The 18,161-nt window shown below is 37.4% G+C and overlaps 1 protein-coding gene across 4 annotated transcripts in view; it reads right to left on the reverse strand.

The window, feature by feature from the left end:
• Positions 1–18,161, reverse strand: part of ZC3H12B (zinc finger CCCH-type containing 12B) — a 34,441-nt gene that overhangs the window by 12,769 nt on the left and 3,511 nt on the right. Inside the window, exon 1 of one of the 4 annotated variants that reach the window (XM_055727725.1) lies at positions 8–4,827. The exons of the other annotated variants lie outside the window; for them this stretch is intronic. The gene's annotated coding sequence lies outside the window, so the exon portion shown is untranslated. Of the gene's footprint in view, positions 1–7; positions 4,828–18,161 lie in introns of those variants that run through there. 4 annotated transcript variants of the gene reach the window in all.

Raw genomic sequence — 18,161 nt, forward strand, 5'->3', positions numbered from 1 at the left:
GGCCTACTTTCAGAAAGCTGCAAGTCCCACTTCCCTCTCCTCTGCAAAACAGCAGACTTGAGAATGCAAGATGCAGTGTGAGTAGTGAAAAACAATGATGTAATAGTCTTGATGAAACCATTTATTTTAACTCCACTTTCTCATTTCAATAGATATCATTTTTCTTAAGGTCACCTCTTTTAGATGTAGCTACAGACAAAGAGAAGAAAGACCAAAACAGAAAAATGAAAAGGTACCAAACTTCTGAAAGAGCACAGTTTTAAAGCTACATCTACTGCAGAGACTTCTGTCAGCAAAGATGTAGTCCAAAGAGGCGTGAGAAGCATGATCATGGATTTAAACAGCAGTCACAGAAGAAAGACTAGTAGTGACACCAGTTTCCCAATATATCTTTGCTTTTAACAGTATAGCCAGTTACCTTTGTGTGCTGTCAAATGCTGTAATACAAGCTGTGCATGCATGAAAAGCTCTTTCCCAGGATTCCTATTAGGATTTTTGTGACACAAAATAGGCATGAGTTTGGCATTGGAACAGACTGATCAAAGACGTCCATTCTTATTAAGCTCCTCATGCACCCAAAACGAAGTAAAAAAAAAATAATAAAAAATTTGAAGTATAACTTATGGGGTTTTGGGGGGCTGTTAGTCACTAGTATAACTAAGAATAAATTTATATCTTTCATGCACTTTTTTCGTCTCATTTCACATTTCTTACATTCCTTAAGGCTATGAGCAAGCATTAGAAGAACACAAAACTTTCCTCAAAAGAGTATAAGCACTCAACTAAGTACATGCATTATTTATATACAGGACGTTATCAAATACATTTATATTCAAAAGCTTTTTAAAAATCTCTTTCCTATTTCCCCAAGAGACCACAGTGGCTCTTATTTAATTACTGTGGTCTATCAAAACAGCAAATAATAGGAGAAATACTCCCTTAATGCACAGCAGTGTAACTTCCTTGATGTACATTAATGCCAGACCTAGGGACTAAACATAAGTATTGGAATCTGGCGGGGGGGGGTGGGGGGGCGAGTTTTGTCTAGGGTAGCAAGAAGAGCATCTCTGACATTGTTCATTTTATTATTTATTTGATTTTCTTCCTAAAACTACAGCTTTAATTTTCTCCCTAGAATGAAGTTCAATAGATACTGAAATAAAGAGAACAACAGAAATGCAGACATGCATGAATATATTATATTGATTTAGTGATGTAAAACAAATATAATAAACATAAAACCAAAATCTTAAATACTAAAAGCATCTTTAAAATGAAAAATTGTTTGGGTTTTTTTTCCTGAAAAACAGCACGGACATTTTACAAAGCATTGTAAGCCACAAAGAAAAATTAGAAGAATCAGCAGTGTGCATACAAGTCAAAGCTTATTCATTCTGAGTTTTCATATCCTTTCATTTTTAGGTAATAAGATGCTGAAAATCATAGCCCCTGATATACCACTCATCTCAGAAAGCTTTCTTCCTTGATTATTTCCCTACATTAAATGGTGGGTGTCTGTTGCCTATGGGAGTATTTCAGAGAACAGGTGTAGAAGAGTGATAAAATCTGATAAATCAAAATCATAAAAATGTCAAGGGATCTCTAAGACAGGTCCCTACTGACCTAAGAACAAAACCCCCTGAAATTGTCTCAAAGTGAAACAAAGATTATTGATCTGCAAAACATTTACACAGTAATATATAATCACCTTAAACAGGCCAAAGAGAAACATTTTACAAGACTGCACTCAAATTTATGCTCTTTAGTTATACATCTCACTTGGTTGTGGTAACTTTGCATACTGTTGGAGATGGTAGATATATATCCAGAATACAACGAACATCAACCCACGTTTCCAGTGACACTGGAAAGTGCCTACTTCCTAAAGGCAGGCATTATAAAAATATGTATGTTTACAAATGAGAAATTTCAGGTAAATATTTTACACTGAAATTTTATTTCTTTGTGTGCTCTGGGGATAAAGATCTTTCCTATTCTGTTCAATTCACTTGTAACCTCTTAAAGGGGCTAAGAGGGATTTACTCCCATCATTAACTGTACAGCGGGGAAAAAAAAGGTTTAGAGAAAAAACCTGAATATTCTAAAACATAGTCCTAGTTCTCATATCATGTGAAGAACAATGAGTGAGGATTTCTTTTGATGAATACGAACAGTAAGATTTTCAGCTACAACTGGGTGATTCTTAAGTAAGCAAGAAAAGCATGTAGCAAAGGTGGCTAGCTTGACTGATAACCATTAATGGTCTCAAAATTAGTCCAAATAGTGGCAAATGTAATAATTCTCACTTGTTCATGCTCTTTTTGTGATGTACATACATGCATACACAAACACACACACACAAGCAGAGAGGGCTGCTCAAAAGCCTAGTTTCCTTAGGAAATCAAGCTAATTAAAGAAAACACTAATCACTTATATCTAAAAAAAACCCTAAAAGGTCAAGTTTTGACAAAAGCAACACTATTTTTTTAATAAAGAACAACTATATTTTAAGTCCTTTAGACAACAGGGAATAAAAACAGATTCATTGCACTTGCATGGAAATTCCAAATTTGAGTAGTTAGGTTTACTTTCAACTTGGATCAGGTTAGGTTTAGACACTTGCTGTTCTTTAGTATTAGGCATTCAAAGAATACCCCTCTAAATACTTAGACATCATTACATAACCGGTACATTACAGTACTCTCTAATTCCATTTGAGGTTATTTTCTCTCGCATAGCACTAATAGCAGTATATTTACAACTGAAGCACTTGCCAACATAGATGTATTAATCAGCTTAATCTGGAACGGATTTCGTTAGGTCTCACGTATAACCCTGTACCTTGCCAAAACTAAAACAAAGTATATAAAAAGTTATTATAACAGAAGATTCAAAAAACAGGTTATCAACACACTGCACCCTCAGATTACAAAATACTGCAACTAAGGAACACTTTACAACGCCTGTGGTAAGGCTCATTTGTTCAAATTTATGACACTGCACTGCTTCGGCAGTGGACAAAGAACAGCATGATTCTGTTAGTCCAAGTTTATAGATCTCCATTCTTTCTCCCAAGTTGTCATCATTTCTTTAAGTGTAATATTAAACTTACCATGCCTTTTTTTCTACCTCTAGTAAATAATCCTAATCCCTTTCCTATTGGAAATCTCATAAAAATGATGAGCCAAAGGTTCGTAAAACTGGAAATATCCCTGAAAATATGATGAAGAGAAAGGAGGCTGTTTACTGTTAACTTCTCCTCGACAAATGATTTTCCAGAAGTAATTCATTTAAAACCATTTTTAGAGGACCAAATTTATATTCTCTTATAAACACTTAATTATCAATTTAAACTACAAGCAAAATATGTCCCTTTCCAAGTGGAAATTAAATCAACTGGACTCAGTCAAAGAGGCCATTTTTTTTACAGTAATAAAATAATCTGGGTAACACCGCCACTATTACTTCCACATTTAGATTTTTTTATCCTTTTTTGGGGGTTTTTTGAGTTAGTTTTCAGGGGTTTGTTGTTGTTATTGGTTTTGGGTTTTATAAATTACAACTATGCAAGTTTTGCTCTTAATTTTCTCCCCCTCTTTCTTAGCTGGAAAAGAATATATCTTACCTGTATATAAACTGATTTCACCATTTTGTTGCATTGTCCCAATTCCACATAAATATCTCTAGTTTTCTGTTATTTAACATCACATAAGCAATTTTTCATACATTTCATGTGTCGTTCCCTGAAAGATCTTATTTAGCAATAAGATAGTTTGATCATAGTCAGATCTAAATAATCCTGAATTCAAAATTTAAAATATAAACAAATTTCATTCTCAGAATAATTTATATCACTGCTGGTGGCGTACTCACTTCTGTTGTGCTTAGGAAGAAAGTGGCTCAGACACAATCAGTGTTAGAAAGCAGTACTGCCTATCTAGGATCACTCCCTGCTAGTCCTGTGCTGTGGTTTACTATTCTTTGGTGGCGAGTGATAGATTGGTGGATCTATTATGAAAGCTTACTCTGTGGAAACACCCACTTCTATGACTCATCAGAGTTTCTTGCCTTTTTTTTTCATTCATGTCAGCCTTTGGTTGAAAGCCACTAACTAGGGAAATTTTAGCTGTCTCACCCCTCGCTGGCATAGCAGGGGAAAATACCTGGTCTGTGACGTAATGATCACCGTTATCTTTGAAATATTTGAGATGAGAATTAAAAATCTACTAAAAAAGAAATAAATCTCTAGTTTCAAACTATTTAACAACTAAATCACAGTGTTTTATAAAAATCTCTTCATATCCATCTAGAATCTTGTGAGGGAAGCACCGGAAGTCAAAAGGTCTGTTTGTACCATCTGTAGTCATTTCTACCAAGACGTATCACAGATCTTCCACAAGAAATGATACAATATGTAGACATTGGAACTTCTGGAAGAACAAGGAGTTTCCCCCCCATTTTCTTTAAATAGCCAGCACACAAAACCGATTTCTGAATAGGTAACTTTTGCCAAATAGTTTAGATAAACTATTTCAGCATCAACTGCCATGTTGACAGAAAACGAAGCAGGCAGTCTCCAGAGCCCATGTCTACAACCCCGTACACTTTTGTACAAAGTGCTTGGAGGAAACAAGCCAGCTTGCACCGAGGCCTCTCCACCCTTAGCCAGTTGCTCCACCTGTGCAACTTAACTGGAACATTGTACTTGAAACATTGTAGGATTTGTTCCCAAAACCACAAGGTTAGGATTCTCAAACAATGAAGGTCACCTCATTGTTGGGTTCAGGAGCATCAAAAAACAAAACAAAAAACAACAACAACAAAAAAACCCAAAACCAAACCAACCAAATAGAAAAAAAAAACCCAGAAAAATAACAACAAAAATACTACACACAGTACCAAGTTTTCCCACTGACCATTGAGAGAGGGCACCTAGGAAGGAAGAAGGGTTGTGTTGCTCCTAAGCTGGCAACCGTAGCGGAATGAAAAACTGAGAGAGAAAACAGCAGCAGAAACTACCACTACTTTAACACGGCACCCTTCTTGATACCTTCCAGATTAGAAATCAGACTTGTAATACCATCCTTCAGCTAAGGTCCCTCCCCCATTTCTTCAGAGCCCTGAACAGTTCAATCCATACCCTACTGCAACCCCTGGAACTACCTATAGCCCCAAGGTTATCACTACGGATTTATTATGTGTGTTCACAGACCCTTCTCCCTGAGCAAGCCAGCTCTCAACAGTGAGAAAAGGCATAGCTACAGAAACTGATTACTACTTGTCCTCAAATGGCAGCTGTGTTTTTTTCAAATAAATTCACAATCCTGTTCTGGAGCCCAGGATCACTACAGTATAGACAGTATCTCTTTTCCGTCAGTCAGTATTTTGATCTAACAAGCCACCTTTGTCAAGGCCAGCAATCCAGACGTAATCAGTATCACCATTCAGAAAAAGACTCTGATGCCCTGTCCTTGGAAAGCTGAGTGCTCTGTACCATTCTATGTCTCAAACCATACTTGGTCTCAGTTTATTTCTGACTTCCAGTTAAGTACCTCTTACTTAACTCTACTTGCTATGATTACCTCTCCACCTACAGTGTGGCACGCATTCAGTATGATACCCCTTCTCAGTGGACCACGTGGTTCTCCTTCAAATACAGTCTATGATGTAGGCATATAGAGGAGGTGAGTTTTCTGTACATTCAAGGCATTTAAGCTCAGTGACTTGAATTCACCATCTATCTCAACTGTACAACTGTTTCCTTTGAACAGTAAAACTAAAGAAGTTGCTGAATTAATAACTGTAAGTAGGAACTTAGGAAGTTCTTTTAAAAGAAGATTGATGCTGGCAGGAAGTAAACAATGAGTGAGATACTGACCAGATTCTGTCTTGCTGCTTCACAAACAGGAAGGACCCAGGGAAGAGTTGTGGACACTGCTCTTTACACCTTCTCACAGGAAAGGTGAAATGGTGTTAAGCAGAGACAAGATTAAGATTTTATCTTGATCGGAAGTAAAGTCTAAGTCCTCTGTTTTATACTGCTCTTAAAATTCCCAATATACTTTTGAGCAAGTTCTGCATTTTTCTGTTATGCTTTTTCTAAGTAGCTTGTTCTGCTTTCCCCTCACTACCTCTTCAACTAAAATGAGATCCTTGCTTCACTGTTTTAATCTTTGCAACTGAAGCCTAACCTAATAAAGATTTTCAAAACACATTCACGTTTCCTAGCATTATTTCCTGCTTCCCATGCTGCTTACAGATTCTTAAGTATCACTGGTCAAATACGTATACTGTAACAACCAACCATGGCTTCTGATCAGGAAACCCTGAGCAGTTGCACACCCCCAGTCTGAGCCATTAGTAAGGCTGAGCATGTAATCCCAGGTTACACACACAGGCACACATACAGCACACACACGTGGCCAGACACGCAGATGTACAGACACAAACACTCAGCGCTCGCACAAACACAAGCAATACCAAGGGCCTCATCTCGTTCCTTCTCTGGCTGATAAAGATGAAAGTCCGTTAGTGGGAGATACATATATACATATAGATCAGATTTATGTGGCAAGATCTGGGTAGCATGGGGGCTGCACAGGTAGGTGGCTTCTGTGAGAAGAGGCCAGGGGCCACCCCCATGTTGGACAAAGCCAGTTTCAGCTGGCTCCAAGAAGACTCATCGCTGGCCAAGGCTGAGCCCATCAGCAATGCTGGTGGCACCTCTGTCTCTCTCAGTCTCCTGTTACATCTGCCACAGACACCATCACCAAAACCAGCACTCTCGGTCAGCCCCCAGACCTCACAGTCCCTCCTGCAGTCGTTCTGAACCTGCTGGTCCCTCTGGTAGACAGCCCTTCCAGCTGCCTCACCCCAGAGATATACACATATACATGGCTTCCTAGCCACTTAAACATCTTGCCAGTTAGTTCAGCTTGATATTTGCTAGTAATCGTGCATCAACATGCATATACTCCACTCGCTTGCACCACAGACACACAGGTCCCTGGAGAGCCCTTCTCCCACAAAAAAAGCTAGAAATGGAGTTTAATGTGAGGACAGGACAGGGTGTGCTGACCAGGCTCACAACATGGCCAGACAAGCATATTGATCAACAACCCCTTTAGAGGCAACCCGTCCCTTTCATTCCTTTATCCCTCTATTTTCCCATGGTGGTTCCTTCACAAGTCATCCCAAAACCTCCATTCTCTCCCTTGGCCCCTACAATGCCTTTGGCTCCTCCCCAAGACTGGCCAAGTCATATGCAATCACAAAATGTTCTCTCTTTGCATCCGCCAACTGTGTCCCTTACCCCCTTTAGACTAAGACGGTCCAGACAGCCTCTGTCATTAGTAGACTCATTGTGATGGGTGTCACCTCCAGAGCATAGGGCTGATGGCTCTCTGATGACAGTGCCCAGAGAAGCCTGTGCTGGGCCACCAAGTCTCTGACTGTGTCACTGGGGTTCCCTTGCCCGCCATTGTGACCCCATGCTCCTTTGTGGTTGTGGAGACAAGCTTTTTACCACAACTGTAACAGTTTATTTCAAACATTTCAGGCAAGACGGATTTTTTACTATTACGTGCATAGAAATATCCACATTTTTGCTACTTGGCCTAAGTAATCTGTTACAAGCATTTCTGTTAGAATGTTTTCCATGCAGCTGAATGAAATGTGACTGAGGGGACAATGAAATGACAGTCTAGCATCATAATAAACAAAAGGTTAGAAAAGGTTCAAACAGCAAAAGGTAGATCTAGTAATAAACTCTTAATACACTTAAGAAGTGCAATGTAGATGGTAGTCAGCTAAATATTACTTGAATATTACATATATTTATCTCAACTTAAATATGTTTTGTCCAAAAATTGTAATTTTGTCTTCAAATTCTTTTAAAAAAGGATTCAGTAAAGTACAAAAATAAAAAACAATGCAAAGAACTTAATATCTGAATTAATGTACTTTTGTTACTGTGAGTTGTAAGCCTATCTTTGTTACTACTAACTGTATAAAGCAGACACGTGGTGCACTTACACCTTCAAAACGTCCATGTTTTACAAAGGAAACAGCTGAAGCCATATATATTCAACTTTTTTTCTAACAATGGAATCAGGTCCCACATAATTAATTTTTTGAATTGGCCAAGTCACTGCTGAATTTTTCTACAAAAGATAAGGAGTAAAGGTAATACCTGAACCATAAAGTGATAGCCTGTACGTAATATGCATAATTTGTATATGTACAGTCTACAAGAAAGTATGGGCAAAATTATAAAACTTTTTTTTTTCTTTTTAAGAAAAGATCACTTGGTAGTTCACATTTTCCACATTCACATGAGAACAGCTCTTCGTTATTAATCTTCCTCCTGTTTCTCATTTCCAGTGACAAAGTTCATCATTTCTTTGATAAATGTAAAAACAACCACAATCAGTGCTACGCATCTTAAAGAACTTCCAGTCAGCAACAACATATGTATGAAATTAACTCACTGGCGTTTAGACTAAAAAACCTCAAAGCTGCAATAGTATAGTTTGTCGCTTTGATTTTTCACACTGCACTTCTCAGAAATTCAAACACGTCATCTTGCAGAGTACTGGCAAAAATGAAGGATTTCTTTTCTTTCTGGTTTACATTACCTGGCAGTGGTAGTACAGCTGTGTATCTAGGGACCTCAATCAGCTCCTGTTCTATTCTAACTATATAGTCCCTGCCCATAAGAAAACAGGATCTAGAATTAAGATGACAGGCTATGGATGAACTAAACAAGCAAAACCTGGAATATCAGAAAGACTACATGAAACATTTTCGTATTGCTTCAGTTCACTGTTTGTCCAGACACCCTCGCAAGGTAGTAGTACTTTGTGGGCACATGAAGGGAGTTTATGGAGAGGTTTTAAAGGGGCAGGGGGAAAGAAGATATGCGTTTAATATGCATGTGTACAAAACATACACATACACAGCCAAATAAGCAGCTTTGAAAAGGATCTCAAAATAAAGTGAGAGCCTGTGTAAATGTTTTGGTGGATTCACAGAAACAAAAGGCTCAGTCTCAGCCATCTCTCTGGTCATAAAACAGTGAGAAATCTCAGAACCAGTCTGGCTGCACGTGTCTAAGAAGGTAGCCAAGTCTAAAAGGACTCCTAGATTTCGGGCCCACATATCCAGGAGAAATAAAAGCAGCATTTCAGCCATTTTCAGTTTAAATTAGAAGCTGAACATTTAGGGGGAATGTAAAATTCTATTCAATCCAGAAGTTTCAGTAAGAGGAGAGAAGATCTATAGATGTAGAACTGTGTGAAACAAATAAACAGTTCAAGCCATTTGAATTAACTCCCCAATAACATGGTATAGAATAAAGACTGAAAGGAAACGGTGATGAGACTCTGGGACCCTTTACAGAAGGAAGAAGGATGGAAGGAGAAGGATAAAGTGAAGAGACAAAGTGATAATCTCAACTCTGCTTATAAAGTTAGCCTGCAAACACATATCTTCATCAAGGTAGTTTTTGACGGATTAGCACAAGAGTGAAGTATGGATGACATTTAATCTAGCACAAGCAATTCATGCATCATGTAGAATAAAATGACAGCTTTCAAGCAAAGTCTTTGGACAGGGTTATCTTAGTTGATTGCTCTATTTCTGGAGGCAATAGGTGATCCATTGAGAATTCTGTTACTTCATTGCCTTTATGTTCACTTTGCCCTTACATGCACAGAAAACAGCTACTGGAAAAAAGCATTAATAATCAGTTTATAGAACTACCCTTACAGAACTTTTCCACTTTTTTTGTGTGTGTTATTGCTTATACTATGTGCTTTAGTTAGTATAGAAGCTTAAGGCATTATCACACAGGAGTAATTTTTTTTAAAAAATGCAACATTTAGAAGCAAAATCAGAACAAACATGAAAACAATAAATAATTTGAGTAATGGCTGATTCTGCTGATATCTACAAAATTGAGAAATGAGTCAGTGTGCCTCCAAATTTTCTCAGACAGAATAAAAGCTCATCTCACAGATCTCAAACAGTAACACTGTATCACTGAAATGTTGGTGTCTCTTTCGTATGAGTTACATTCTAAGACAGATTAATACGAACACATGCCTAAAGAAAGAAAAGAAAGCTATTACGAATTTCTGATTTGAAGATATAACTACTCAGGAATATGTACACTGCAGCTTTAAATTTTTAATTCTCATTATGTTCACTGCTAAGCAACCAAGTTTTCTTACTAAACACCTCTTACAGGACAGTCACGACTGACTAGTAGAATTGATGATGTGATTCAGAGGAGAGAGTGAGGCAAGATTATAAGTATCTTGTTAATAAAGGATCAAACTGAAAGTATCTTATTTAATTTTGCTGGTATTAAGCAGAAGGACATTGTCTGCTCAGTAATAAAGTGCTGTAGTATTTGTGAAAAACACTTGGGAATTACTTATCAATTACTATACAAATGACAATGACTATCAAAGAGCTGGTGCTAGAAATACTCTATTCAAAGCCTGTTCATTTCATCAGGACCAAAGAATCAGAAGACAGGGTGAATGAACAGATTGAACAATTTCTTTTGGTCTGTTATGACACTATCTTTCCACCATCTCAGTGTGCTCTGAGCCATGCTCTTTCAAAGGGGCAATTATAAGATGCACACGTCTATTATGAGGAACAACCTTTAAATGAAAAAGATTTTATTAACTCCTTTCATCAACTTTGCATCACCTTTAAAAGCAGTTTTACTTGTTTTCTGTAATTGCAGATACTAACACAAAACAAAACCCAACCCAAGTATTTTTTCAAATGTCTCTCTCACCTGGATAACAAATACATATAACAATGACCCTATAGTATTTATTTTAAGCAGCGGGAGAATTGTTTGTACAATCTCTCTTTACTCTTCATTTACCAAACTATAATTAGCATGCTCCTCTGTATAGAATTTTCTCAGTAAGACAGGCATATCCGAAGAGGCATCTTTCTGGAAGAAGGCTATCCTAAACAATAGCCAAGTCCTTGATTGCTATGGCTATTTCTACATCATCAGAAGCTGACTGAAATACACAAAGACATACACCCAAACTAATTTTCACGTAGCTAGCTCAGGCACAAAGAGCAACAAAATCATAACAACATGGACTTGAAACACAAACTGCGTAAACCTAGCACAATCCCAGGTTACTCGTTCTACAACGCATGAATGAATGAAACCCATTCTACCATCTTCACAAATAAACAAACAGGTAGGGCTCGTGTACTATACACCTCCTACAATTAGGCCTCGTGTTTACAGTGCAGTGTAAAAGCCTATTAACACAAAAGCTGACAACTTCCTGGTCACACACACACCGATTATGGTAAATTAAAGAGCCTAAATCCATGGAAACAATATGAGTAGAGACAAAGAAAAATCTTTTCAAAAACAATTCGGTGTTCAGAGACACTGCATCCAAGAGGTTCCCAACGCCGCCGTGTGCTGCAGCACAGACTAGTGGTTACTCTAAAGACACGTTCTCGGAGCATGTTTTTGTGATCTTTAAAAACTTCCCCAAGACATGACTAATTGTCATTTTAAGGACATTAAAATTTGGGCCTGTGGAACAAAAAAACCCCCAAAACAAACAACCCGAAATGCATTGCACAAGTCTTCAAGAATGTGACAGAACAGTATTTATTAGGCAGTAATTATTGTCAGGAAACATAGACAAAGAGCAGCTCAAGATGTACAGATGGCACTGAACTCTGGATTAGCCCTTAATTTTGAAAAACACGTTTCTACAGTGCTCATGAAAAAAGTGACACAACTCAACATTGGTGGTGTCGTGGCACTGAGGACACAACCTTCTTGTTGGAATCTGATTTCAGGAGCAGGAGAGATATTACACATTACTGCCTGTTGCTGTGAATATTTTCTGAGATACTGAACTATTTTATCTACTGAGAAAGCAGCTGACCAAGTATATGAGTCACAAATAAAAACGGTAGCTTTTTCTCATCCCAATTATACACTTAGGTGGTACATATCTGCTGGGACACATTCACAGCTGAAGAAAAGCAGAAAATACTCTAAAATTAATGTTTGGGTATTTCAGAATGGATTTAAAAAATGGAAGAGTTGCGCTGCATGACATTACATGCAATTACGCTTTGTCCTTAATAAAAATAAAAAGGGTTGGTGATTTGTAGTGTTTTGCCCGTGTATTTTTGTACCTTGAACCAGTAGATTTCCATATTTATCATTATTTTAAACAGAGATAAGAGGAATACATTACCATTTACACATGCATACCATAATAATACATATGTTGTAATTCAACAGGAATTAATCACTTTCACCAATTAATTGTTTGAAACTTAGAATGAATTATTTTCAACATGTAACATATATGGTAGCTTAGCATATTTAATTTTCAATTACTGTGTCAAGTGTTGCAAGACTGTAGGAAAACAGGATAAAATAGGCTTTGTAGAAATTTTTGCTATTTAAGTCGACCATTTTGAAATTAAAGTGACCCCAAAATGTGATACTTTTGCAAAAATACAATATTCATAATTAGTAGTCAGTTTCAAATGCATCTCTCAGCAATGTAAACAAGATCATGTGAACAAGCACTCTGAATTTACCTAGCAGGATCTGGAACAAAGAATTCTGTCCTTTTATTCCTTTTAAAATTGTATCTTACAGAGTTTTATTAAGACTGTTCTAAGAGCTTTTATATTTAGCAAACAACACTCATATAAACATCATTAACAGATGTATAGCATATATAGTGTGACGTAGCTTCCATAAAAAATCCAAGATACATACTAGTCGCTCAGTGAAGGAAAACAAGTATGTCAGGCTTCAACCAAGACAAAAGCAGCTGGCTTTTGGTGCAGATACCTGGCATTAACATCACTTACAGTACTTCGCTCACCGAGGAGTGAGGAGTCTTCCTTATTTAAAAGGAATACTCTTATTTAAGACATTTAAAATGAACATATGTTCAAATATTTTTTGTACTTTTTATTCTAATAAATTAAACCAACTTGTTTCTCCATACTAGAAGAGATGGTCTACAACAAAGGCCTGAGCACAGATCTGCAGCTAATTTATCCATTTAGAGACATGTATAACCAGTATTCCCAGAGTATGCACTAAGTCAAATAGCATTTTTAACAGAAGCATTAGAATGGCAGATCAGAGTTTTTAGTCCCTTGATAATTAGAGCCATATAAATGACAGCATTTTGATTCAGCTTAATGGATTTTTTCTACTTACCATGCAACGTCAGTCTCAACACATTAATGAGAAGTTTCAACGCTGTCATTTTGATGAACAGAGAAACTTTACATTTACACAAATCAAAGGCCTAATTGTATATCAAGCCAAACTTAGAACAACATCAAGAAAAACATTTAATTTTTTTCTGCTCATGACTTCTCTGAAATAAAACACTGATATACATTAAGTCTAAAGTAAAGTACTAGCAGGTAACACCAGCAGGGAACACCTTGTCCTTAAAATGAATATTGAAAGTGTAATTGAAAAGTAGCCTGGTGGCTATGGTTAATAATGATTTTTATTTAAAAGCTGCCTCCTTTCCGAGTCAATTCAGATGTTGTATTTTAAAAGAAAAGCAAATCTGCTATTTGTGTTTCTGCATGTGTCTCTCCTTCCCTTAACGGCCTTCGGAGTAGAACAATAAGGAATGTAACTTAGCACACTTCTGTTACAAAGGCAAAGAGCAGAGGAAGATGCAATCATCATCACCACCCAGCCCTGAAGGGGATATTCTTTCTAAACAAATGTTGAGTTCTAACAGCAGAAGGGGTTCAGCTGTGCAGAGAGGACTGAATTTGAGGAATCCACATGCAGATTATATAGAACTAGCAATGACTTTAGAAATACGACTAAGCTTTACCTTTCTGACCTTCTGTATCTTTTTGTGCCTACACGTCCTCTCTACACGGAACAGTGATGGAAAAAACCCCACCATACACACACACACACAAACATAGACAGATATGCATATATATATATATACACACACACACAAAAGTTCTGAATCTGTCAATGTATCACTTGATACATTTCACAGACCAATTTTGAGAAGTGGAATAGAGATCTTCCTTCCCAAATGCTGCAAAAACTTACATTACACAGCTGTTCTTCCTTACCAACTTCTAGCCCACTGTCCCTGCTTTTACTACAGTTGGCTCAGTTTAAAACAAATAATTAATGCTATACGAGAACCACGGAAATTCAGGGTCACCGCCAATGATGTAAGGTAAGCCACTGTGCAAGCAGATCAGTTAATTTTCAAATCTGATGAGAGTATCCATGGGTATGAAAACCTAGATTCATGCAATCCTGCAACAGGCTCTTAACCAAAATGTCTAAGCTAGGGACGTACTTGTCCATGACTCTCCCTACAGTATGAAGAGGTTGACTGGGGTCATGCATGCCAGCTGGAAAAGTGATTTGGTGGGTTGGGTTTTTTTTTGAGGGGGTAGTTAGGGGAGAAATGTTTGGTTTTAAACACAGATCAAGTTTATAGGGCATCTAAAAAAAAAATAAAATTGCACCTGTGCAAAGGAGAACAACACCCTGCAACAGGAAGTCAAGAAAGAACCATCATAGTAGACAAAAACATCCTATACAAGCATCTTACACATGCAACTACCTCCCTAAGGACCTCAGTTTCTCACTTTCCATTTCAATGTTGCTGAATGCAACCAACTGGTGTTTGGCTGGACTACTGAACAAGGTATCACAGAGCAACAACAACGTCATTCAGCAATGACAAGACATTCAGCTGAAATACATCCAAATGCCACCACTTACTTCCCAGACTGTGAAGCTTCATGAGCACAACTCTGCCTTCTTATGGTCTTTTTATATGAGCAAAATTATCCTAAATACTCCAACAATTCTAGTGATCAAGACTTTAAAAATCCCAAGACAATAAACTCCCCATATCTGCCATGAGTTCAGCAGGCTACAAAGTTACAGATCTTTTTTTGGCTGACCCTGATGAAAACTTCCTTGCTCAGCAGAAATGGTACCAAGTTACTGTGCTATTATGCTCAACCTCTCCCTAACAAGCAAGACACTAAACAGAAAAGTGTAGCACTTTGCTGTGTCAGAAACAAGACCTCAGAGAAGGTGCCCACAACTTAATTTTTCTAACTCTGTTCAAACTGTAGCACCGTACAAACACTAGTGATCTGCCCTGCAGGATTGTCTGAGAAGTTTAAAGAGTATGACTAAACACCTGTGGCACTTTTCCACGGCTAACCTTTCACAAAGGATTCAGAAATTAACCTGGAGACTATTTCAGACAATGCCAGGAAAAGAAACACATGAAAACAAGAGAAAACATTTCCATTAGCTAGAAGTTTGAGAAACCACAGCCACTTCTGAAAATCCAAAATAAAACCTACTGAACACTAAGGTCACGGTAGATTTGCAACATTAAACATTTAACAACACATTTTGCTGAGCAACTATGCAGTGAACCCCTAGGCCCAAATCTACAGCCTTTACCAAGTCTGAATTTGCAAGGAAGTCATTTGCTTTGGTGATGTCTACAGGATTTAACTCAAATATACAACAGAAACAATACAATAGAATAGAAAACCTGGTAAGAAGGTATCCATTTTTGCCTCCTTCTTAGCATACTGTGGAGCTTTGTTAAACTGATAAATTGTACTAAGAAAACACAGTACCACCTCAGTGTTTGACGTACTTCAAATTTATTTCAGTAATTACTTCAAATGATCACTGATACCAGTATTAGACTATACATAAAAGCAAGCTGTCTAGCATGTTGCAGGCATGTCACATAAATAGAGGACTTATATTTGCTTGTGAGAGTCAACAAATCAAGTGTGAACTGAAGAGAAACACAAAGGTAGTATAGAATTTAAACATCTGAGCTCAAACTTCATTTATTTTATCACACTCGTAAGTACGAATTCAAAGGGACAGGATGGACAGAATTCGAATTATAAATAGAGGAACCGGCATTTTAGCAGTTTCCTAAGATACCTGATTTGCGTATGGAGTTAACAGATTTCTTGACCTAGAAAGAGCAGGTAGTACCAAGCACAGACAAGTATAAAGTACAGGCCAGACTTCTGAAGGGAAGGAAATGGAATATTTCTATTGCCTTAGGTACTCGACTATACTTCCTAAGACAGAAAAAAAAAAAAAGTAGACAGTAAACACACATTGGAAAAAAGCTGTTCTAACAATAATATAGTATCTCTTTCCACCAGCTTTCTCTTTCTAATAACTTAAGCAGCTACAGGTAGCATTAATGCTACTCAAAAAAGTCTGCTGTCCCTGCAAGGCAACATTTACACTTCAGCTAACAGCATTACATAAAACTGGAGCAGGAGTGTAATCCCTTAAAAGATGACTTATTAGCACTTCCTTATAAAGTGAGATTATGTGTTCAGATCTAAACCCAAAGCAATACACTCATTCTCCTAATCCACGTTCTGATAGAAGGCTGTTTGGTACTACCTACTCTGCAGATCTACATGACTCATTAATGCTCTGGGAAGGAAAAAAAATGTGATTGCAGCTAAGTCAAAGACACATCAAGGATGTGATGCATCTTATCATCTTAACTTACACTAATTCTAATTTTGTAATTGAGTATTTAGAACACTACTTTGACAGACTAAACCAAACGTTCCTTTAACCAAAAATCTCATGCAGAAGCAATTTTCAGAAACCTGAAAAACAAAGGGTATTCTGTTTCTAAATGTCTCAGTGCACCGGGTGGACCCTTACATGCTATGCCATCCAACAAGAGGCAGGATGTACTCAGCTCTTAGCACATATGCCTTCTGATTAACCAGAACCACCACATTAGAAGTTACTAAAAAAATGCCAGAAGCAGAGAGAGACACCTCACTCAGTAGGCATGAAACAGTACCTTTATGGAAAGCTGCAAAAAAAGCTTTAAAGGCATCTTGTGACCTTGGTATTTCACACCTGTTACCTTGCTTTTGCAAAAACAAAGCCAATCCATCGCTAATTAGGTCTGATTTAAGCAAGGTGTTGGACTAGATGACCTCCTGAAGTCTGATCCAAACTAATTTTTCTTTTATTCTAAGATTCCCTCATTCTTACCATGACAACACTGCTCATCTCCAAGATGAAGAAGCTGGAAAGTCATCTTCAAGAAGATGAGAAAAAAGACCTACTGCTTTGCTTTCAAAAATGAAAATAGCAAATCCCTACGCTCCAGCAACTTCACCTCTCCCTTTCTAAAGGGAGATCTATATATAGGACTAGGTCTGAGAGAGGGAGATTTTTTTTGGTGTGTTGGGTTATTTTGTTTTAGGGGTGGGGGTTTATTAATTTTTTAAATCAGGACAACCTAGAAATCGGAAAAGGGAAAACACTTGGCAGAGTCTGAAAGTAGTGTCTGATCTTAAAAAAAAAAAAAAAGGCGGCGGCAGGGTGGGTCAGAGGGGACAACTGCACATGGGTTTTAGTTCTAAATCCTCAGACTTAGTTTTGACTTTATGCGATTCAGCTGAGGTGTCTGTGGGCTCATTAAAGGAGCATGTATGTTAAATTTCTTTCCTACTAAAAATAATTAGTCTAAACTTTTGGCTTTATCCTACAGTTGATACTCTGTCCCTGTTGCAGCATTCCTCTCCAGACAACTGAAATAGAAGTTAAATCAGATAATCAGAATAGATTATTTGATGAGGGGACTCTTTCCAGATGGACTGAATGTGGAAAAGGAACTCTACTATTTCAGCTACGTAACCAACAAGTGCTTTGGCCTACGCTAGGATTTGTAAAAGGCTTTAGTTATACTGTACCATGAGATTCTAAGGAAATTCTGGAAGAGGTCCATAACAGGCCATGTAAAGCCTAGGTTTTATTTTGACAGAGTGATTTAACCCGCTTTGCTAGCAAGCAAAGTCAAAAACAATTCATGTAAGAAAATTAAATACAATAGCTACCTTTAAACTCAAAGACACTTAGCTTAAGTACTTTTTGTATATATGTAGAAAGAATGTATATATTTGAAGCAAAACTGCCAGCTAATGAAGAGTTTTTCTCATTATGGCCAGTCTCATTAACAAATCGTTCACCTCAGAACAATAAAAGTACACCTTAGGAAATGCTGTACTGCTTAGCTCTGCACTTC

This window comes from Falco cherrug, chromosome 15 (assembly GCF_023634085.1).
Source record: "Falco cherrug isolate bFalChe1 chromosome 15, bFalChe1.pri, whole genome shotgun sequence".
NCBI classification, from domain to species: domain Eukaryota; kingdom Metazoa; phylum Chordata; class Aves; order Falconiformes; family Falconidae; genus Falco; species Falco cherrug.